The 22426-nt window shown below is 43.7% G+C and overlaps 1 protein-coding gene across 2 annotated transcripts in view; it reads left to right on the plus strand.

Moving 5' to 3' along the window:
• MMP16 (matrix metallopeptidase 16) overlaps positions 1-22426 on the plus strand; it is a 469099-nt gene that overhangs the window by 92910 nt on the left and 353763 nt on the right. The gene's annotated exons all lie outside the window — the stretch shown is intronic.

Consider the following 22426-nt stretch of genomic DNA (forward strand, 5'->3'; position numbering starts at 1 on the left):
TGCGAATAGAAGGAACCACTTTCGAGAGAAGAACATAATTGGCATTTATATTCTGTTTTAACCATAACAAGGACTTTTCACTGATGCTTACAGTCCCCCCTGTTCTTCAGGTTTGTGGCTTACATTGCCTCATACTCGAGGAGGAACAGCTATTTCATGATGCAGGTCTCATTTGGCATGCGTTCTACCAAATTCACAGTTTAAGCTTTAATTTCAAAACCTTGTTGCCATCCATTAGCCTTTGCAGTCATTCAGTCTTTCTGGCAGTCATTACTCAGCATGAATAAATGGAGGAGGCTACTCATAAGCCTCAGATTAGCAGGAGACTCCAGACTGGAATACCAAGGTGGAAATCAGCGCAGTAAAATCGATTACTCGGGTTCTCAACGGGAATATCAAATGTATTCTGGCTGATACGGTTCTTCTGAGTCCACAGTTTGCTGTGCTGTTACCTGGAAGGAGGATTCGCTGCTGCAGAAGGGAGGACCCAGTCAACACCTCGCGGAACCCGCTTCACGGGTCCCGCATCGCCAAGGTCGCCCAGCCGAGTGTTGTTACCTGCAGGGTGTGTGCGCGAGTGACAGGGCTGCGAGCGCTGGGAACCGGGACTCACTCTCCCAGGAGCCCCGGCGATCCCGAGGCCAAGTCACCTGGCCCGCTCTCCCTGACCGCCCCGCCCCTCATGTTCCTCCTAACCAACGCCTACAAGAAGTGACGTGCCTCGCTGCGTGGGAGCGCGCGGGAGTGCCCGGGGCTAAGCCCGGGCAAAGGGCGGGCCCTCTGTGGCCCTCAGAGGCACGAGAAGGCGAGGCGAGGCCACCCCCCTAAGGTTCGCCGGCTGGGATTAGTAAGGCACAGAATTCTATTAACCCTCATTACCCCCAGGTCTTCTGCCATCTGCCTGTGGATCCTGACACATACCTTGGTCAATTGGCTCGGTCGTTTGTAAGAGGTAGGCATTATGGTAAGGAAAAAGCCCGCATCTGCTGCGACGGAGCCCCTCAACACAATGCTCTCATATGTGGTTCAAAAAGTCAATAAGATCAACAATGAGAGGAGGCAATCGCTAGGCTTGAGCCAATCGCCAGTTCTTCCGTTAGAAAGCCCGCCCGCAAGGGCATCTGCTCCAGAGTTACTGACCACACCGCCAGATCTTCCCCAGTCGAATAGCCTAGTTCATATCCCACAAGACTTGGCCAGCGATGCAGAAGATCCTCATGTTTTGGTTAACTCGTCGGCCAATAACGGCAATACCTCAGAGCATAATCACCAGTCATTTCCCATCGAGGAAGTACCGTCACCGGGGCAGCCCGTTCCACGGCCAGTGAGAACCTGTAGAAAATCTCACTCAAAGAGAGGGGGGAAACAACAAGGCAGGAGAAAGGCAGCGACACCACCCCCAAGACGTGAAGGGCAACAAATTGATTTTGATGCCGATGCAGAATCCAGACGTATTGTTGATGATGAACTCTTTAATCGGATCCAAGATATGATTGATATAAAAATTAGGACAATCATCAAGCCCTTGATTGGTAAACTGGATAAATTAACTTCGGAGGTTAAGAAGGCGGGGGGTGCACAAAGTAATCTGGTGGTAGAGGTGGCCAATCTATCTGCTCTTGTCACAAAATTGGCATCGGGAGCCGTAGAGGCTCTACCAAATGAGAGTGTCCCACAGCCTACACTGCCAGAGGGGCCCTTAGCAGTAGCTTCAACTCTATTAACGGCTCCTAGTCAGGACCTAGCAGGCGGAGCCGCGCCGACATCATCATCAGGGGACATAATTGGGACAATACATGAGGATATATCAGCCCAATTTATTTTGGAAGCCTCCCCAGTTGTGCTAGTACTAGCAAATGTCCCAGTCTTAGCACAAAACAAAATAGAATCGAAACAGGACTTGAAGGATAAAGCTCTTCATTGGCTTACTACAAACATGACCATGGCCCCCCAAGGGATGGATAGTTTAGCAAGGGATATTGTTATGACCAGGAGGGTACCTTGGATTGGGTCCAATCCCAAAAAATTTAAGGGGGACTGTGTGATTATAAACTTTGCCAACACAGAAGTCCTCCCAAAAATTTTGAATAACATCTTCCCACCCCAAAGGCGAAGCGGCTCTATAGTCCCGCTCACCCTAAAATTCTTCTATAGTGAGGCTCAGCTCCCTACCTTTTCTAACCCTACTAGAGTTAGGAGAGCGAATAACGCCCCAAACTGGGAAGGCGGTTTTAGACATAGATTCCCCAACGAGCGCCCGGGGCCTATATTTAACTTTGAGCACGGAAGATCTAACCATGCGCATGAGTCAAATTTGTGGCCTCCCATGCCACCAGACCCTGCCGTCAATGGTTGGGGCCCGGGTTGGATGGGCCAAGATCCCATTGGGCGAATCAATAGGTTCGTACCATGGGCGAGAAACGATTACTTTCCGATACGCCCAAATACCCCTTTACCTATGTGGAACATCGCAGCTATGGGTCAAGGTCAGGCAGCTACCCCTTTTGATTGGGGGGGCGGATTGGGGAATAGGTATGCTCCCTTAGCGGATCTAAACAACTGCGATTGACTTAAACCTTGCAATGTCCGAGCAAGTGAGTCCATAACTAGACCCGAAATAAACCTTAGCCAGTGTTACACCAATGACGGTCTCCGCCTGCTTACATTTTATGAAACACTTGAGAGTTATGTCCCGTTGGACAACCCTGGGCTATCATACCAGGGGGAGGGTTGCATAGTGTCAACCCTGAACATCGTTCCAACACAGAACGCACCTGAGGTAGCTCAGAACAAGGCGGTCAGATCCTTAAGTTTAGCTGAGGGGTGTTTGTTGGGGGAAAAAGAGCTGAGGTTACCTACCAACGCCTGTAAAATTATAACATGGAACATAGCTGGCTCATCTGCAAAACGACAGGACAAAGCATGCGTGAGCTTTATTTCTAAGCAACATATAATTGCCCTGCAAGAAACGTGGGACATATCGGCTAATTTCTGGTGGGATGGATTCACCTGCTTCTCTATCCCTGCAGTCCCTAGCCGCATGGGCAGAGCTAAAGGAGGTTTGGCCATTATGTTTTCTCTAGATCTGAAGGGCACCTATAGGCAGATAAATACAGATTCCGTAAACATCCTAATGGTTGAAAGGACGACTAGTAACAATTGCAGGACGATATATATTAATTTTTACAACTCTAGGAACAGCGAACACAGTGGGAGTAATGTCGCTAACCTAGATAATATCTTAAATAAAGTGTCTCAGAATATCTATTTAGTTTATGAGTTTATCCTATTAGGAGATTTTAATATTCATCTATGTAATCTGGGTTGTATGGGAAGAGGTGACAATGTAACTGAGGGGGGCGAGGAGGCCCCTCGGGGCCCCCACTTTGAACACTCTACAGAGGGGCTTGAGTTAGAAGAATTATTAGCAAACCATGACCTTTATGAACCCGATAAGGGCGTTAGGGCGCCAACCTACATTGGCAGTCACCATGGCTCAGTGATAGACTACATCTTTGTTTCACAAGGTATTTTAAACCGGTCTATGGTCTATTGTACAGTCATAATACCCTACAGTGACCACAACCCTGTACTACTTGAAGTGGCCTGGGGTGGACAGATGGGAGCACCGCCAAAAGCACTTAAACCAGCACACCCCCTGAAACCCTGCGACCAAGACAGACGACTGAAATGGGCCAAAGTGATCCCGGATAATTTCTATGAAATAAATTTTCCAAAAATAAAGGACAAAGTGGCCATCTGTAAAAAATCGGGGGCGCAAGGTAAAGAAATTATAGAGGCTTTTGAGGAAATTTGTGGCCAGGTGGCTAAGGATCTTTTAGTCAAGCCAAAAAAAGGATTTTCTGGAACAAAACGTTGGTTTGATTCTGCTTGTTCAAAAGCGCACAGAGCATTGTTGACAGCGTTAAAAACCTCTCCCAGGGCTGGGGAGGATATTGTCAGATTAAGGAAACGCTACAAGGTTGCCATTAAGAACCGCAAAGAATCCCTTAAACGCGAAGCATGGGAAAATCTCCTCTCAGCTGCAGTACTGAAGGACAGTAAAAGATTCTGGGAGATCATTAGACAACCGTTATTTTCTGAAGACAATAATGCTCTTATCGACTGTGTGATCACCGACGACAAATGGCTAAACCACTTCAAAAATGTATATGAGGGTGGGTCCAAAGGAACTGCAGATGTTTCAGTACCTGCTATAGTGGCAGACCCGTTGGTCTTCAACCCCGAAGAAGTAGAAAAAGCCCTGATGGCCACAACAAGACATAAAGCTCCCGGCCCTGACGGTGTTCCCGCTGATTTTTTCATGTACTCTCCCAAATTGTGGTCGGCGGTATTGTCGAAAGTGTTTAACGCAGCCAACAACCATGTACCCAGCTCTTGGGCCACATCCACCATAGTCCCTATCTATAAAAATAAAGGCCAGCGAGATGATCCCGCCTCCTATAGGCCCATATCTCTTTTGGACTCAACGGTAAAAATATTAGGCAGAGTTCTTCTAGCCAGACTTAATGACAACGTTGAGAGCCGTGGAGGGTTGTCTGAACTACAATATGGATTCAGAGAAAAAAAGGGGACGATCGAACAATGTATAAACTTACATCTATTAATTTCTAAATATACAGTGGCAAAGGAGGGCTCCATGTTCCTTGCATTTATGGACCTCTCCTCTGCCTTTGATCTGGTGAATAGGTCGAAATTGTGGCAGTTATTGTTGGAGATGGGCATTGATGAGTCTTTGGTTGTGTTTATGGCTAAACTGCACCAGGAGCTTTTTGCAGCTGTCCGAGTCACAAATGATGGCAGACGTACCCCCCTGTTTAAATCCCTTAAGGGGGTGCGGCAAGGCTGTATTCCAGCCCCTGTATTATTCACCATCTACATCAACAGGCTGGGCAGTCACCTGCAGGGACAGGCAGCCGACGTTCCGCATGCAGGAGATGTCAAAATTCCAGCGCTCCTGTATGCGGACGATGCAGTGCTGATAGCCCGCACTGGGGTAGGCCTACAGCATCTCCTGGACGCTTTTGGTAGCTTCATGGAGACGCTGGACCTTAAGGTCAATGCCTCTAAATCACACACGATGGTCATGGGGCGTGAATGCAACAAAAAAAGACACAAAACATTTTTTTGCAGGTGAGTCCCTGTCACCAACGTGTCCACATTTCCATATTTGGGGGTAATATTTGACCAGAAAGGAACTTGGGGCCCTCAGATAAGAGCAAAAAGATTGGCGGTAATAAGATCCTCCTCAGCGGTTTTGGGCTTTGCTGGGAAGCTAGGGGCTAGGCCCATGCAAGCCCTTCTGAAAATCTACAAGAGCAAACCAGTGGCCATAGCGGCCTATGGTTCCCAACTGTGGGGTTACGTAAACCTGGATCCAATTCAGAGAGCAGAAAATAGATTCATTAGATCCTTGCTCTCAGTCCCGCAATCCACCCCAACGTATTCCATCCATAAGGAGGTGGGTCTGCCCTATCTGTCTGATACCCTGAGCCTTGCTCCGCTAACTTTGTGGCTGAAATTGTGGACAAATGATGACCTACCTCTGAACCACAAGATTTTGCACGATGTCTTATCCTTGGATAAATACACCAGTATCCCTTGGTTGGCATATGTAGCTAAAACCCTTGCAGATCTGGGTCGCCCAGATCTTTTTTCATCTCCGGAAAATATTAGGAGACAGGACATAGTAACCATCAAAGAGTTATTTAGGGATAGGCAGGAAGCACGGAGGGAGGATCTCGAAGTGTTGAAACCTGCAGTAAGGGCACATAACCTCCTGGTTTGTACACCCTCACTCGCCCCCTACTTGAACTTTGTCACATTCCCATATCACAGGTTTTTATTATCAAAGTTCCGATTTAATTTGATACATTTTTATCTAGGTTCATTTAAGACCTGACAGAAGCCTGAGCAGGCCCCACCGTGCTGCTGCGACAATTTTTCGGTGCAGGATACTCTGCACTTTGTTATGTTTTGTAGTATATACCATGAGCAGAGAAAGAAATATTTGTTGCCTATTTTGAAAAAAGCTGGTTTTGTCCAAGTAAGACCAGCCCTGCTCTTTCTACAACTACTACCTAACATACATGTTACTTTTTGTATGGCAAACTTTCTGGTAGCCGCAATGCGGGCGAAACCTGTTAGCCATAGCTTACTTTAAAACTTCTCTTGTTGTTTGAGCATGTTTACGTGATAGATTTGTATAGAAATATTTTATCCATGTCTAAAAAAAATTTTTCTGTTTGTTTATTAGGTTTTTTTGTGTGGGAAATGTAAATAGATGTATAGTAGGCATTGCATTGCAAAGTAATTTTTTTTTTTTTTTGTTCTTTGTATGACTTGTAATAAGTCGAATAAAGATATTCTGACTGACTGACTGACTGACTGACTGACATGTTACAAGTAAAGCAGATTAGGTTGTAAAATGCATTGAATCTTATAACTGTTTGGGGGTTAAATAGCTCCTTTACATTAAATAAAACATTCCCTATGGCCTGCTCATGCTGTGTATTCTGTAGCTATTCAGATATAAAGATGTAGGAAACACATGACTACAGACAAAGCCCAGAGAGTTCCATGCCCTTCATTATTTATACCAAAATGAAGGTTGATATCAATCAATCAATTTTCTTTGATTCAGACCTCTACTGAGGTCAACAAATACAAAATGCATCAGTATAAAACAGTTCTATTTATATACCTTAAAACTTTAAAACAACTTTACAAAACTCTTTAAAAACATAAACAGGTTATGGCATACAAATTCATTTGGGGGATACTTGCACAGCATAATTAATTCTTATATTAGAAAAGCATTGTATCTAAAACGGATGGGCTTTATAAACCATCCCTGAGCCTTTACCAGGATCGGGTTTGGGCAAGTTAGAAATACGTGAGAAAGATCTTGTGCTCCACCATTTACACAAATCACAATTACCTGAGCGATTGTCAAGGGAATTCCATCTAAAAGTATATTCTTTTAATGGAAGGATTCACAATCGCAAGAGAAGGATACAGCACCTTACTTTGTGCTCTAGCTGAAAGTGAAGATAAAGCTCAGGGGTTTTATATACTATACTTTTCGCAAATTGTTTATAGCGCTTTAATTGAGTACAGTGTTCCATATCCAATTCGAAACTTATTCTTGGCGTCAGATTTTTTAGGAAGAGCTTCAGATGCGTTGGAGTCCAAGCCTATACAAGAGCTACAGTACATTGGTACGTGTTGAGAGCTCTTTTAAGGCTCCTATTAAAGGTATGCTGTGCCAACTCGACTCTAAAAGTCTACAGTTTTAATATATATCTTAGGAACCCAGGGACAGCATGTAAGAGATTGTAGGTCCACCATATTATGTTAGAGACGACTCTGACATATGTACTCGCTAGAGAAAACTCGAGCCGTAGTGCTTGTGCCCAGACTGATTGGGTGACTTTTAACAGTTTGAATAATGATCCCTTCTTTTACTTTTACTGGTTGCCAGGTTTTAAGTTCTATATATTCCTAAGTGTAAGATAGGATGAGTGGGATTTGCATATGTAAAACTTCAGCATGGTTGGAAATGTCTATTCCCCGTAGAGGAATAAAATCTCTGAAATGCCCCGACATGGGAATCTGCCTTACGCCCGATATTTTGGAAATGGGAGCTTTTTGTAAATTATAGGAAAAGATATGACCCAGGTAAGCTTATTCTTCCATAATCTCGCTAGGTTTACCTCTCAAGGACTAAGTAAAAGGAAGAGATTTCCTTCTCCCTCTAAAGGGTAAAATTTTGTTTTTGGCAATATTAGGGACCAAGAAGTTTTCTTTTGCGTAACGATTTAATTTGTTTACATTTTTTTGAAGGCCAATTGGGGTACGATCAAGTATAACGATACATTAGGCTATGGATATCGCTTTGTGCTAATTTTGATGGAAAGTTGTTAATTTGAAGAAAGTATTCCGCTAGGTCACTTATGTATATGGAAAATAACATGGGGGCGAGGAGGGTGATGTATGAGTGTCACTTTAATGCCCTCCTGCGGTGATATGAAGAGAGAGTCAGGAGGTTTGGGAGATCTCTCCAGGCTTGTGGGAATGAGAGGAGGCGCCTCTAGCACCAACTTTGTGCCAAGAAGTGGAGGGGAATCTCTGTCCAGGTTTGTGGGAAGCAGAGAATGTACTCTCACTCAATGTTTCTGAGAAGCACCGAAGGGACCTCTCAGTCTACGTTTGTGGGAAAAAAGAGGAGGGAACACTTAGTCCTGGTTTGTGAGAAGCAGTGGAGGGAACACGCAGTCCAGGTTTGTGAGAAACCGAGGAAGGAACACTCAGTCCATGGTTGTGAGAAACAGAGGAAGGAACATCCAGTCCAGGTTTGTGGGGAAATAAAGGACTTTCTCTCATTTCCACAAGCATGGAGTGAGCGGTCTGTAGCTCCAGGTTTGTGGGAAGGAGGGGATGAGTCCCGGGCTCCAGCTTCATTCAAAACAGAGAGGGTGCGGAGCTCCAGGTTTGAGGCGGGGGTAAGCGCAATATAAATGCAAACCTTTTTCCCTCTTCTATTCCTCCACTATCCTTCTCAATCCAAAAAACTGACTAACCTATCCATCACTTAAATTACTTTCATATTTTTACTATACTGATTCTCCACTAATCCTTTACTCGCCGAAAAAGTGCTTTGACGCCTCGTAGTAGTAAGCACTAAATAAATGCAAATATAATACAATACATAACCCATATTAAAGGCGGAGGTGTCTGACTGAGTATGCTTAAAGGCCCTTCAGGGTTCAAAAAAGATGATCAGACACACCCACCAAAAAATGGAGTGACTTGCTGGAGGTCTTTGCCATACTGTAAGCACTTCCCACTCAGAAAAAAATATATATGTGATTTACCACTTGTTCTTAAATCTGTTTTTTCATGTGCCACTATAAGAATAGCTGTGCTATGCGAGAGTGATTTATTTCTCCTGTCCCCGTGCTGTTTTGCTGGTTCCAGTTCTGCGAACTTTTTGATTTGTTTCCCTATTATTATGACTTTGACATCTGTGTCCGCAGCTCTGTATACATGAACATTACATGCGTTTGAACGCCATGTCAAGTAGCAGTCACACTCGTGTGAGCAGGACTGTATCACCATTCATTTCCACTCATTCTATTATGTGAAAAGCACCACCTGGTGGGCAGTGGAATGACCCTGCGTGACTCGGGAACATTTTTCTGCGGCTGAAATGTTTTTGCACGGAAGTCGAGCAGTAACCCTCAATAACATTTTAAATAAAACGTGACTTTTCACTGGTTACCGGTGAAATGTGGCAAGAAAGGAGCCCGGTATGAAGTCTTCGAATGTTTGGAATGTCCGTCCTCTTCCCAGCGTCCACGGGCTTGGCTAAGGACTCCGGGCTGCTACTGTGGCTTTAAGGGATCGATACCTTCTTGGATCTGCAGAGCGAGGCCAGGGCTGCATTACTGCTGGCTTTCTGACATGTTATCCCAAGCCGTCTAAGGCCTGCTCTGTACTGAGGCATCTGTGGTCTGTAATTAAGCTTTGCTGGAGGTTTGGCTCTCGCTCGGCGCTTGCGTTTGCCCGACCGCAGGAGCAGCTTTCTGTCGACTCGAGAATGATGCTTCAGTTAATGACGGAGCTTGAAGCTCACGATTACAGCTTTTACCCAGTGACCTGTCCATCTGACCTCACAGTGCACCACTAACTAGTGTGCATCCTACGAGCATTGCGAGCATTCTAAAATACGTGTCTCAAAGTAATCTATCACACTGAACGGGATTCACCCTTCGGATTAATGCAGGGACAATTTTTCAGCAGTGTGAAAACGTTCGCGGTGGACTGGGGCGTTTTCATGCGAGAAACAAGAGGCACTATGAGTTAACCTGAAATCCCCCCTTATTGCTAAGGGTCTATACATTTCACATTTCCACAGCTAAACAATAGACAGTTTCAGGGCCAGCCTGTGCGCAATTTCCCTTCCCCTCCGGGGAAATGGTGGCAGATTAATGTTTGTCAGCAGTGTGTTTGCACCGTGCTGGGGGTCAGCTTGGGGTGATCACTTCCTCTAAATGGCTAGATTCCCAACAAAACATATGTCATCATTATGCTGCCGCTCCTGCAAAGGCGCGCATCAGACCACATTTTCGCAGACGAACTTACTGGGCAGACGCTTGACTCATTTTGCGGCTAGTCATGGGAAAGCAAAATAACATCTACAGGAAAACATAACGCCTACCATGTTAGAAACGTAAACATGGCATGTTGGAACTGGCCCGATATTCAAAGCTCTAAATTCTTCTGCTTTCAGAGCACAAACAAACATCAATTTCCTTTACATTATTGAACAGGCTAAATTGTGTAGTTTGCCTTAAATCGCGCCCTGTGATACTACAAACTATGGGAATGAAGTTTGGATTGTTTATAGCTAGGAAAGACCTAGCGGTGGAGAATGGGTTCACAGTTAATCATTATTGTTTTCTGTGCTGCTACATATCAACTGTTTTGCCTTTTCTGAGTGCAACAAATAAGGCGAGTTAATATCAGCCGACATAATAATAGTCAATTTCCTTTCCAATTTGTTCTACTTATAATTGGGTATTTTAAGCACAGTGAGACAGTACAATTCAACCTGAATAAGACAGTCGTGCTTGAACGCAAAAGCATGAATTAGATCCCAGTTTTTTGTGTAGTAAGAGCCACAAGACCATTCTCTGAATTCATGTGGTGTTTGGTTAGAATATATGCATTCACAAAATTGAACACCAAAAAATGCGTATGAAAACTAGTTTAACAGTATGTTTATCTTTGTTGCACGTACTGGCTTTAATATAGTTCAAATCCAAGAGGTTGTGGTACACCTTGAATTCCTCGTTCACAGAAGCAAATGATATGGAAGTAACATAAGTCAGTTGTGAAAGATGTGGTTCTTGTAATTAATTTCTGTCTTTTTTGAGCAGACATTTCATACTATGTTTTTGTGAGGAAGCTGGGTAGAATGCAAGCTTTCATATTTTTGTAAGGCAATTATGAGTGTTCTTGTACCTGTTGAACTGGGAATTATGTCACCGGGACTGAGGCCAATTTTGGCCAACTGGGAGCTTTTTCGAGATCTCATAAATCAACTTTGCTTGGCAGCTAGAGGTGTTGTCACTTACCACTGGAAAAACAACAGCTTGTTAGCTGCTAGGAGAGGGAACAAAATATTTAGAATCAAACCTCATCATGGAAAATGTGTGTGGTATTTTATCATCTCCCGACACTCCCCATTAACGTACATTGCTCTCCAGCCAGGTGTGGGTTATTACCTACTGGCGGTAAGAAACATAGATATCTGTGGACAAGGATCCTCCGCTCACAGACCTATGCAGGCATTCACACACCCACTCACAGGGCCATGCAGGCGCTCTCAGACCCACTCACAGACCCAGATATGTTCTCACACTTCCACTCACAGATGTATGCAGGCACTGACACACCCACTCACAGACCCACTCACAGATCCTCTCAGACAGCCACACACCCACTCACATACCCATGTAGGCACTCACACAGCCATTTACAGAGCCACTTATACACTCGCCGATCCACTCAGACTCACACAGATACTCACACACCCACTTAGAGATCTGCACTGACACTCACACAGCTACTCACATAGGCACTCATACATGCATTAACAGACCCACACGGACACTCACACACCAACTCACAGACCCATTCAGAAACTCACAACCCCACTCACAAATCCCCTCAGACACTCACACACCTAATCACAGACCCACATAGACACCCACACATCCACTCAGGGATCCATAGACCCACACAGACCCTCAGACACCCACTTACAGACCCACTCAGACACTCTCACACCCACTCACAAACTAAATCAGACACTCACTCACAGACCCACACAGGCACTCTCACTCAGAAAACCACACAGAGTCATACATTCACTCACAGACTGTGTGCACGTGAATCCTAAATGGCTTCTGTGTATTGCATATGTGCAACCTCAACAGACCCGTGGTGTCGATTAAAATGACAGAAGAAGGCTTTAAAAAGAAAATGAACCAGTGCTTGGGAAAAAAGGTGGATCTAAATAGAACCTTTATGTTTTTGGTGTGTAGATGATAACTGCATATAAAACAATATGTCACTGACCATGTTTTGAGTGATGTAGTATGTGAGGTCATAAGCAGTGCATTGTGAGGGCGTAAGTTATAGTTAGCACAGGCAAGTATAACTAATTAATTTCTATGGTTTTGTGCATGTATAATCTGACTCTAACTATAACGTCCATGTAACCTTTGTTTTTTCACTGACTATAAATATCAATACATACTGAAGTGACTGTAAAAGCTAACTCTTCTTGTTATCTCGTCGGAAGTAACATCAGGCTGTACTGTGAATTGCTATCAGTCTATCAGGATTGAGAAGTTAATTAAATGAACACTCTGTAAGCACATACACATCCTAAGATGAGTGGCATACCCAAAAAGATGAGCCACATGACTTAAAACCTAAAAAGCTCAACCTTCCATGTGCTACGAGCAGCGAGCCAGAATACACGATCAGGGACTCCTTCAAGCTACTAGTAGGCAGACGGTCTCAATGCATGGATGACGCTGGCAGTAGGAGAAGAAAGCACCATGTCCATGTCAGTTGTCTCATAAACCAGGTTTCGTTTCTCTTTTGTAGTCTGTATCAATAGCTGCTGCAAAGTCAGTCTGTCTCACCGGGCATATCTCATCTCCATAACACTGTAGAACTTGTTGCCAATCATACCTTGCCAACCAGCACACAACAATTGTGATGCAAGCATGCAGCCTGGGGCTGCAAAGATGCATGGCTGACTTATTCTGGGCACCTAAAAAGTCCTGTTTCTGTGTCATGGAATGCTGCCTTGTGTGGAGTGAGAATTTAAGCAGGTTTTGCATCCTGACCAGAGGCATCCCTGGGCTGGCCATTTTCTGTAATCACTGCCTTGACCTGAGGAGGAACAGTGCATGCCATGACCTCACAGACACATGACAGACTGGAGTGTGAACAGCACTGTATGTTGCTCAGTGTCTTTTCTATTGCTGCTCAGTTCTCGGTTTCTATCCATGAGGGCAACAATAAATTGGACAAAGGAGAACCCCACTAGTGTGCAGAAAAATATATCTAAGCTGTATCAAAGATCCTTTGCTATAAATTGAAGACAATATTTAAGATGCTGCGCATCAATCATATGATTCATTATTAGCTTTGAGTATTGTGAAGACAGGGCATCTGCTCTGCTCCTAAATTTTTGGTTTGGTGTGACTTCCAGAGCTCCGATGCCCCAGCCAGGTGCAATTTCAGAAGGGATGAGGTGACCAGTGCCCAAGTTTGCCAACACATGCCTACACCAACTCAATATGCCCTGGTAAATCATTCTCACAAGGAGAAAGTGAAGTGTCTCAGACTCCCAAAGCTTTAACCCTTGCTAAAGGAGCAGAAGCTTGCTCCACCGCTGCCATGCTGTTTTGTGCAGGGAAGCTTGCACTGCTGTTATCTGTGCTTTGTATGGGGGTATGTATTCTGCTGCTGTCCATGTGTTATCTACTCTGTCTGAATGAGTATTGCAGTTTTGCTCCCAGTTCTGTATTTTTTGTGTGTGTGTGTGTATGTGCGTGTGTGTGTGTGTGTGTCTCTCTCTGTACATGTTTTGTGTGCCGAAGAAGGCTTGCCATACTGTTGCCCATGTTGTACTTGATTATATGTGTTCACGTAATCGTTCATGCAGCTGTCTATGGCCTAGAGAGAGAAGTAGTGTGTAAGAGAGAGTGATAATTTATGCACTGCTTATGGCTACGCTGTGACGTGTGTGTGTGTATGAGAGATGATTTATGCACTGCTGGTGGCTATGCTGTGATGTATGTGTGTGTTTCTGTGTGTTTGTGAGAGAGAGAGAGAGGATTTGCACTGCTGGTAGCTAAGTTGTAACAACTCTTTATGGGAGGGAGGCTTTTTTTCGTTCAATCCTGCTCCTGATCTGTCTGTGTAAGCACTTGTGTGCTGCCTGTAATATTATGTAGCCATGTCAGAGAATCTGCACACCCGCCTGGTATGCGGCAACTCCTTGGTTGTGTGTGTGCAAACATACCCAGCTGCTGTCTATGCACATGGTCTGTTTGAGGAAATCTTGCACTTCTGAGCTCTCCAGTCACATGTTCTGTGTGTGAGGGTTAGCATGGGTTGCTGCCCCAGACTGAGCGTGTTCTGTGTGAAGCTGGTGAAAAACCTTTTCACTATGCAAAAGTCAGACACATCTGGGTCCCGTTTTGTACTGTAGATGCTACAGTCCTGATAACCTGTTCTAATAATTAGCTGGCTGCACCAATTAATACCATATAAATGTATTTCGTGTAATCACTAGATGTTTTATCATAAGAGGAAGCATATGCCAATCTGCTATACACCGTTGTCACGTCTTTTATGTGTATTTCCAAATGAAGTTCTGACAGCTTGATTAAAACGGATGTTATGGATAACAAGTCAAAGGTTACAAAGTTGTGTTAGGTGTTAATTAGCTGAGATATATTTAGTTTATTTCTAATATTAAGCCGAAAAACAACTGCACGCGAATTTCATGAGATGTTCAGAATTTATATCAGTGAAAAGCTACCAGAAACGTGTAGTTTACTCTTGTGATACACTAGTTCCTGCATTGTATCCCCCACCAATGATCTTTATCTTGAGACCTGCTGAGTTTAAGGCCTGTTCTTCAGAGTAACATAATGTATGTAGCAGCCCCTGCTAAATTAATGTGCTAGCTATGTAACCCCACAACCCTTCTGATGAGGAAATTGTTTCCTAAATGAAAGAAGTAAGGAATAAACTGATAGTAAAAGGTTGTGCCTTTTTTATTCTGCCCTAGTTATTTGGCATGCACCAGTAGTATGCACAATAATTCAGTTGTTCAAAGAAAATATTTGACCGAGGCCTAATTCTAATGGATTTTCTAATACTGTGCTCGAAGCTCAACAAGCACATTTTATATTCTGCTACATTATATATGCACATTGGTATGTGTTTATATGTCGATTCTGGACTGGCAATCAGACCCACATCCTTTACTTCAGAGCACTGAAGTATGTAAACTTCATATTCAGTCATGCCAGTCATTCCTCTTAATAAGCGGAAGTGTTTGTATTTGTCGCACACCGACGGATGCCGTGAGCTGTTTGTGACGTCAGTGATTACGGGTACATGGACTGCCAATGAGTGGCCGTGTTCTGTTGATGAAAATGCCAGCTCGCGCTTGGAAGAGATTATCTGCAATGTCAACTCTTGCCACGTCAAAAAGGAAGTGCGCCTCTTGCATTTACTTTTTGTTTAGAAGGCAATATGCTGTTCCCTGTTAACTAATTTTAGAAGGGCTCCTGGCACTTAGTTATTAATGATGGCCTTGTGGTTGCAGCGCTCTCCGTTTCCATTTAGAAAATGAGAATTGATCCTGTCTCTGGCATTCCATCCGCCGCATCACACCGTGGACAAAATGTAGCCATTCCAGCTTTGACCTAGATTAATGGCAGTGCTCTATATGTAGTCACAACTGTAGCTTTGAAGATCCTTGTAAATAAGCTGCCATTTGGGATGCTAAATGAAATAAAAGATAGCATACTGTGGCATTAAAATGCCCTAATGTATTTGGGCTGTGGGGTTATGTACTACAGGCATATTGGCTCCGACTCGCAAAAATAGAAATCTACTTCTGTAAGTTTATTCCTACATGTGAAATATATTTAAAACTTTCTGGGGATCCACAAATCACATGAGCACTCATGGAAATCTATGACAGACAAAATGCCAGATTCACAAAAATGAATGAAAAAGTACCTGCATAGATGTATGACTCCACCTAAATATACATTTATTTTTACACACTTAAATCTATTTATGCCAAAAGGAATCCTTCTGTGAATTTGTAAGAGTTATAAAAAAAGTAATTTTGGCCATAAACCTATGGTTTTTTTTTTTACTTACTTTACCTTTGTGAATAGCCCACTTGATGTCAAGTTGGACTACTACTGAGTTAAATTTACTCATGCAGATATTCACTCAAGTGGGAAATCTGCATGGGTGCACAATGCCGAAGGATGTGTCTTCACATGTAACCTCTTCATTTCTAAGGCCTTTTAAGACCTTTTAGTAGAAAAACACTGAGTTGGCTTTGGATCCTCATCCTTCAGGTATTGCGTGATTGAAGTGTCTGTCACAGTTGTACGGGCCCCCAGGAATATTGTATAGGTATGCAATAAATGTAGAGCAAGCTCCACACAACACAGACCAAATGCATCTGTATGCCTATGTGTGAAAGAGGCATTCTGATATTTTATTGCCACCACATGTAACATTGTGTGTGGATTCACATAGATGATTCTAATAAGGGTAGAATACAATTATTAGCAGGGATAATGCATTTAAAATATTGCTGAACCTTGCATCCTACATTTCAGTGCAAACCACAACAATGAGTATGCACGCCTTCATTCTGCTTGCAAGTAATCTGGTACTGTAGTTTAAGAAAAGTAAGGGTATTTCACATTCTGAGTAGATTCCACACAGGCTGAATCATTCACACCTCTAAAGTAAAAGGTTATTTATTTATTTGAATTTGAAATCCACTGAAATCTCGCAGTAAAAATAATAGATATTGTAGTTCGAAAGTGAGAAACATGTTCAGCTAAAATTAAAGATGGTAAAGCAAATATTTACAGAATCATTATTCTCAGGCATCACCAGGTATCACTTTGAACCCTTTCACATAATTTAAAAAACAAAATCATTAATTTCAGAAATGTTCTCAGTTTTGCAGTATGACCAGGACAAACATAAAGAACAAAGGTAATGTCCTGTGGTGCACTTCCACATATATTCCACACAGTCTTATTACCATGAGATGTATTAGAATGAGCCACATTCCAAGCAAGCTGTAAATCAACTTTAAAATTGGTGAAATTGCAGTCATACATATCGGTCCTCACATAATAGTGCATGGAATTCATCTGTGGAGGTTGATACATGAGGAGTAGCTGGGGAATAGTGCTGCAATGAACATAGTCCTGGTTATAACTTATATTAGTGACCAAACCCCATGGCTATTTTAGTTCTGGCTTGACAGCACAGTTGACTGCAAGTTGACTGCAAGACGGATTGTCACCATTTCTGTAAGATATACACAGAATGGGCTTTGGCTTTGCCCAAAACAATATTTATCTCTCACTTCATACTGTAGGTTTTTTAATGTATCTATCCACGTCCTATGGAGTGCTTATATTGCAACGCACAAGGGACTATATTACATCTCAAATTACATTTTTTATCTAGTGAAGCAATAATTGTTTGCTTTTATATTTTTTTTAACTTCAGTTTTTAATGGTTGTTCAGGACTCAAATGCAGGTAAGACCTACTGGTTTGCCAATGCTTATTTGTTTAAAAAAAATATTTTTATTGGTACGTAAACAATGATCTGTAGATACAAAGAGAAAGTATATTATGTCATCATTCCTTATTGTGGTTCTAAGTCCTATGCATTATATGATTTCCTTCAATCGCAACTAACAGTAAACATGCTGCATTGCAGTGTCTGATTTATAAGCCTCGGTATGCCCTCCAGGCCCCCCATTTTTCCCCCCTTTCTTAGGGCACCCTCTGCTCTTGTATATCGTAACGTCCGCTTGCCAGCACCGGTCAAGATCATTTTCACATTCCTCCACTGTCAGAATCTTGGTCGCCCCCCATTTCTTTGCCACTACAGGAGCCAGTGTCAAACGTTGCTTTACATGTCTTGGCCAATCATCATTTCCAGTGGTTATCAGAAGAAACCATTTTGGTTCTAGTGGAACTTCCATACCCACCACCTCGGTCATTGCCTCTGCTATTTTCTGCTAGTACGCCTGCAGGAATGGGCATTCCCACAATAGATGATAGAAGGACCCCTCGGACTCACATCCCCTATGACAAAGCGTATTTTCGCTATGAAGCATTCGGTGAAGCACTGACCTGGGGTAATATACGCTATGTAGTATTTTAAGCTGTATTAGTCTAAACCTTGCCCGTATCACCACTTCTCTCGGTCCTTGGAGCACCTCTACCCATTCCTCATCTTTCTACCCATTCCTCATCTTCAAGAGAGCCCACATCTCATTCCCATGTCATCTGGAGGGCGCCCATGGGGCCTGGGGCATTATTAATTATCTTTTTTTTTTGGACCAGGGATATAGTTTTGTCCTGCAATCGCTCTGTCAATATTCTGTCTTCTAAGGCTGAGGAAGATGCCCATTTCTCTCCTGATGTATCGTCAGAGGGCATGTCCTAGCTGGATGTATTTGAGCCACTCTCCTTTCCCCATATCATATTCCCATTGTGGATCAGCAAATGTGACAAATGCCTGTCCTCTCCAAATGCCTCACAGTGTCTCCAGCGCCAGTAAATCCCATTTGGCGAAACCCCCCAGCTTACTTATTTCCTTCAGAAGGTCGCCCGCCCATAGAGGTGTCATTTCTGTGAGTTTGCCTTCCCAACCCAAATATTTCGTAGCTGCAAACCATGACTTAATCACTGTTTTAGTATGTGTTGGAAGGTTTTTAAGTATGTGTTGGGCGGTTCCTACCCACTTGCTTGGTGTAAAGTATGTCTTGTGGGCCTCTCGCTCCCATTGCCAGTCTATCAACCCTATATGCTGGATCCATCCTGTCCTCAAACATCCATCCATCCATTCACATTCACTAGTTGAGCTGCCCAGTAATAACCACGGATGTCCGGTACCGTTAGGCCTTCGTCATAGACCCCTCTTTGTAGTTCACACAGGGCTATTCGTGGGGCCGCCCGCACCACAAAAACGCACGGAGTTCCGCAGTCACTGGTTAGAAAAAGTAGGAGGGCACCTCATGTGGGTTTTGCAACGCATATAACAGGCTTGGGAGAGCCATCATTTTGAACATTGCCACCCGGCCTATCATTGTCAGGGGGAGGGTGCGCCAATATTTTGTGTCTGTTATAAGTCTATAGAGCTGTAGGCCCGCATTCTGTCGATTAGAACTCTTGGGGATCTCATGTTATGTAGATCTCAAGATACTTAAAACCACACTCTTGTATTGGTACTACTCATCTGGATGTCAAGGTGGGAGCTTCCCCAGCCAGGGTATATAGCAGTGATTTATCCCAATTGATTCAGTATCCTGAGTATTCCCCTTATATGCGCAAGATCTGTTAGATGCGGTCAACTGAGTGTCTCGGGTTTTTCACTTATAGCAGAATATCGTCGGCGAAGAGCGATATTCGGTCTTCCCACTCTTCCCCTATCCCTCAGATCAAAGGGTCCTGTCGTATCAATGCCACGAGTGGTTCCAGGGCTAACGCAAACAAAATTGGAGATAGTGGATATCCCTGTCTAGTACCTTTTTGTAGGGTGAACACGTGGGATATAGTGGTGTTAACCCGCATCCCGGCTTATGGCTGTTCATATAGGAGCTTAACCTATCCTATAAATTTGGGACCCATACTGAACTTTTCTAAGACTGCGAAGAGGTAGTTCCATTCCATGCTGTCGAATGCTATTCTAGCATCGAGGGATAGGAGGGCTGATTGCTCCTTTGGGCATTTCTCTGTTATATTTATTTTCCGGAGTTTTATATAGCGCGAACTTGACCCGGTTTCGGGTATCAGAGCGCTTTACATAGCACCAGTTGCGTTAAATGAGGACACATTCATTTTTATTGTTAGGCACGGGGAGATTAAGTGATTTGTCCAGAATCACAGGATGTTCAGCGTCCTTGCCGAGACTCGAAACCCGGTTCCCCAGATTCAAGGTCAACCGCCCTAGCCGTTAGGCCAACTCCTCTCCCCATTGATTGGAGATGATATCAATATTAGGCAAATTCACGGAGTATTCCAAACAAGCTTCGGTGATTTAACCTAGTGCTCCTATGGGGCATAAACCCAGATTGGTCTGGGCTAATAAGGGTTTTAATCACGCAAGCCAAGCGCATGGATAAGAGCTCGGCGAGCACTTTCACCTCGTAGTTGAGTAGTGAAATTGGTCTATAGGACCCACACTTAGTGGGCGGTTTACCCGGTTTTGGAATTACCGTTATCACCGCCATCCTTTGGTCCGGTGGTAATATGCCCTCTTGCTTTGTCTGATTGAACATATTTAGCAGGTGTTCAGCTGTTACATCCAGCATGGCCTCATAAATTTCTACTGGCAGGCCATTTGGTCCTGCTGCTTTCCCGGTTTGTAGGTCTCGAGTTGCTGATCTGATTTAATCGGCTGTCAAGTCCTCCTCTAACCTCTCCCTGTCCTCCTCCGTGAGTCGCGTCAAGGATATGTTGCGTAGAAAGTCTCCATAGTCCACCCCTGTGTGCTGTGAGTGAGATTTATAGATCCCTTCATAATATTTGGCAAACTCCTGTTTCATACTTGCCCCCTGCCTCAACCTGCAGACCTGGAACCCAGCTTCCTTTCGTTTGTCTTTTGTCCAACCAGGCCAGCAGCTTATTGGCCTTGTCCCCTATGTCATAAAGTCTATGCTGTGTGGCCGTGCTTGTGCTTTGGCACTGGCCAATGATTATTTATAATGCATGCTGGAATCAGGATGTTTAACTTCAACCTAGATAGCCCCTGACTCCTTAGCTTCCAATGTATATGTTCATCAGACCTCACACTGGTAATTACTGTCATAAAATCAAAGATCAGCGAAAGCAATCAGTTCACAGGAGCATGTAAAGGGTGATTCCATGTACATAGGACTTGGACATAGCCTTTAACTGTTAAGCCGACCATAAGGAGTTCTTGCCTTATATCTTAACTTGACAAGAAATATATTGACAACATGCCTGTGAGTTTTTAAGGCAGTTAAGTTAGGTGCTGGGCATAATTTCCACCTGATATTTATGCATCATAGGGTGAGTCCAAAGAGGTTATTTGTGTCGATCTGTGACTAGAAAAACAAGCTTTGGCAAAGCCAACAAGACTGGATTTCCCATATGGCATGAGCAAACAATTAAAACAATAGGGTGATATGTATGCAAAAAGAACATACAGGCAGTCATCACATACAGATTTGCACACAAAAGAAACTGACCCACAAAAGGCAAGTATGTATGCACCACACAGGTAGTATATCCAGGCTCAAATTTTCACTTACATTTTTGTGATTGCCAGGATAAAACTTTGCTCTCACAATATTTCGCAAGAGCACATAATGAGACTGTTTCTGCACATATTGAAAATAAGTGAGAAGGCATACTAACAGTTTACTGGGATCTGCTATCATGAGTATGAATGTTGTCACTGATTTTTATTCAAACTTGCAGGTGTGGATTGGTATTCATTTCAGGCCCTGAAATATTTACTGTGGATATCATTTAAAAAAACTGCCATACCAATGATGGACCAATACCATGTCATATATAATTAAAATGCATACTCATTTTATATATTTCAGATAACACATCTAGCTATGTTCATGGAACTCAGGTGCCCATCTCCTATCAATCATTCTTAAACACCAAATGAGATCACATCAAATTTCAGTGTTGCATACACAATTTATTTTAGAATAAAATTCAGATAGATTGACTGGGTGAGTATACTTATACAGTACACTACATGGAAGAAAGCATATTTCTAGTTGTATCTTGCCAGGTGACAAGTGAAATGTGATTTGACACACAGTTGCTGTGCATGGGTGTTCCATGATTTGGGAACCCGTACTGAAAATACTAGACCCCTTGGATAATCCCCTTACCTTGGTGTCTTTCCAGAAAGGCTTTGGCTGCAAACGTGAAGCTGGTGACTTTGAGCGTGCCTTAAAAATAAGCTGGAAGCTCATCGTAGAGACATTTGTTAATTATGTATAAGCCGCCACCTGAGATGACTCCTGGTGGCCCGCAGCACTTGGAACCCACCCACACACACGCACTGAGCCTCTGCATCATCCTGGACCACTCCCTCACCATGAGCTGCCAGATCAACACCGACTTATCATCCTGCTTCCACACACTAGGCCTGCTCCGAAAGATGTTCAAGTGGCTCTCCATCGAGTCCACAAAGATGGTCACACACGCACTAGCAGTAGAATCGACTACGGCAATGCACTCTATTCCGGCATCATCCATAAACTCCTCAAGAAACTGTAAAACATTCAGAATGCCTTCTCCAGGCTCATCCTCAACATCTCCCGCCGCAGCCACATCACCAGCCCTCTGAGAGACCTGCACTGGCTCCCAGTTAACAAAAGGACCACCTTCAAGCTCCTCACACATGCCTACAAAGCCCTAAATGATGCAGGACCTGCGTACCTCAACCACCGCCTCTCATTCCACGCTCCCACCAGAGGCCTCTGCTCTGCTTAACTGGCCCTGGCTACCGTCCCACGTATACTCAAG

This window comes from Triturus cristatus, chromosome 5_1, assembly GCF_964204655.1.
Source record: "Triturus cristatus chromosome 5_1, aTriCri1.1, whole genome shotgun sequence".
Classification (NCBI taxonomy): domain Eukaryota; kingdom Metazoa; phylum Chordata; class Amphibia; order Caudata; family Salamandridae; genus Triturus; species Triturus cristatus.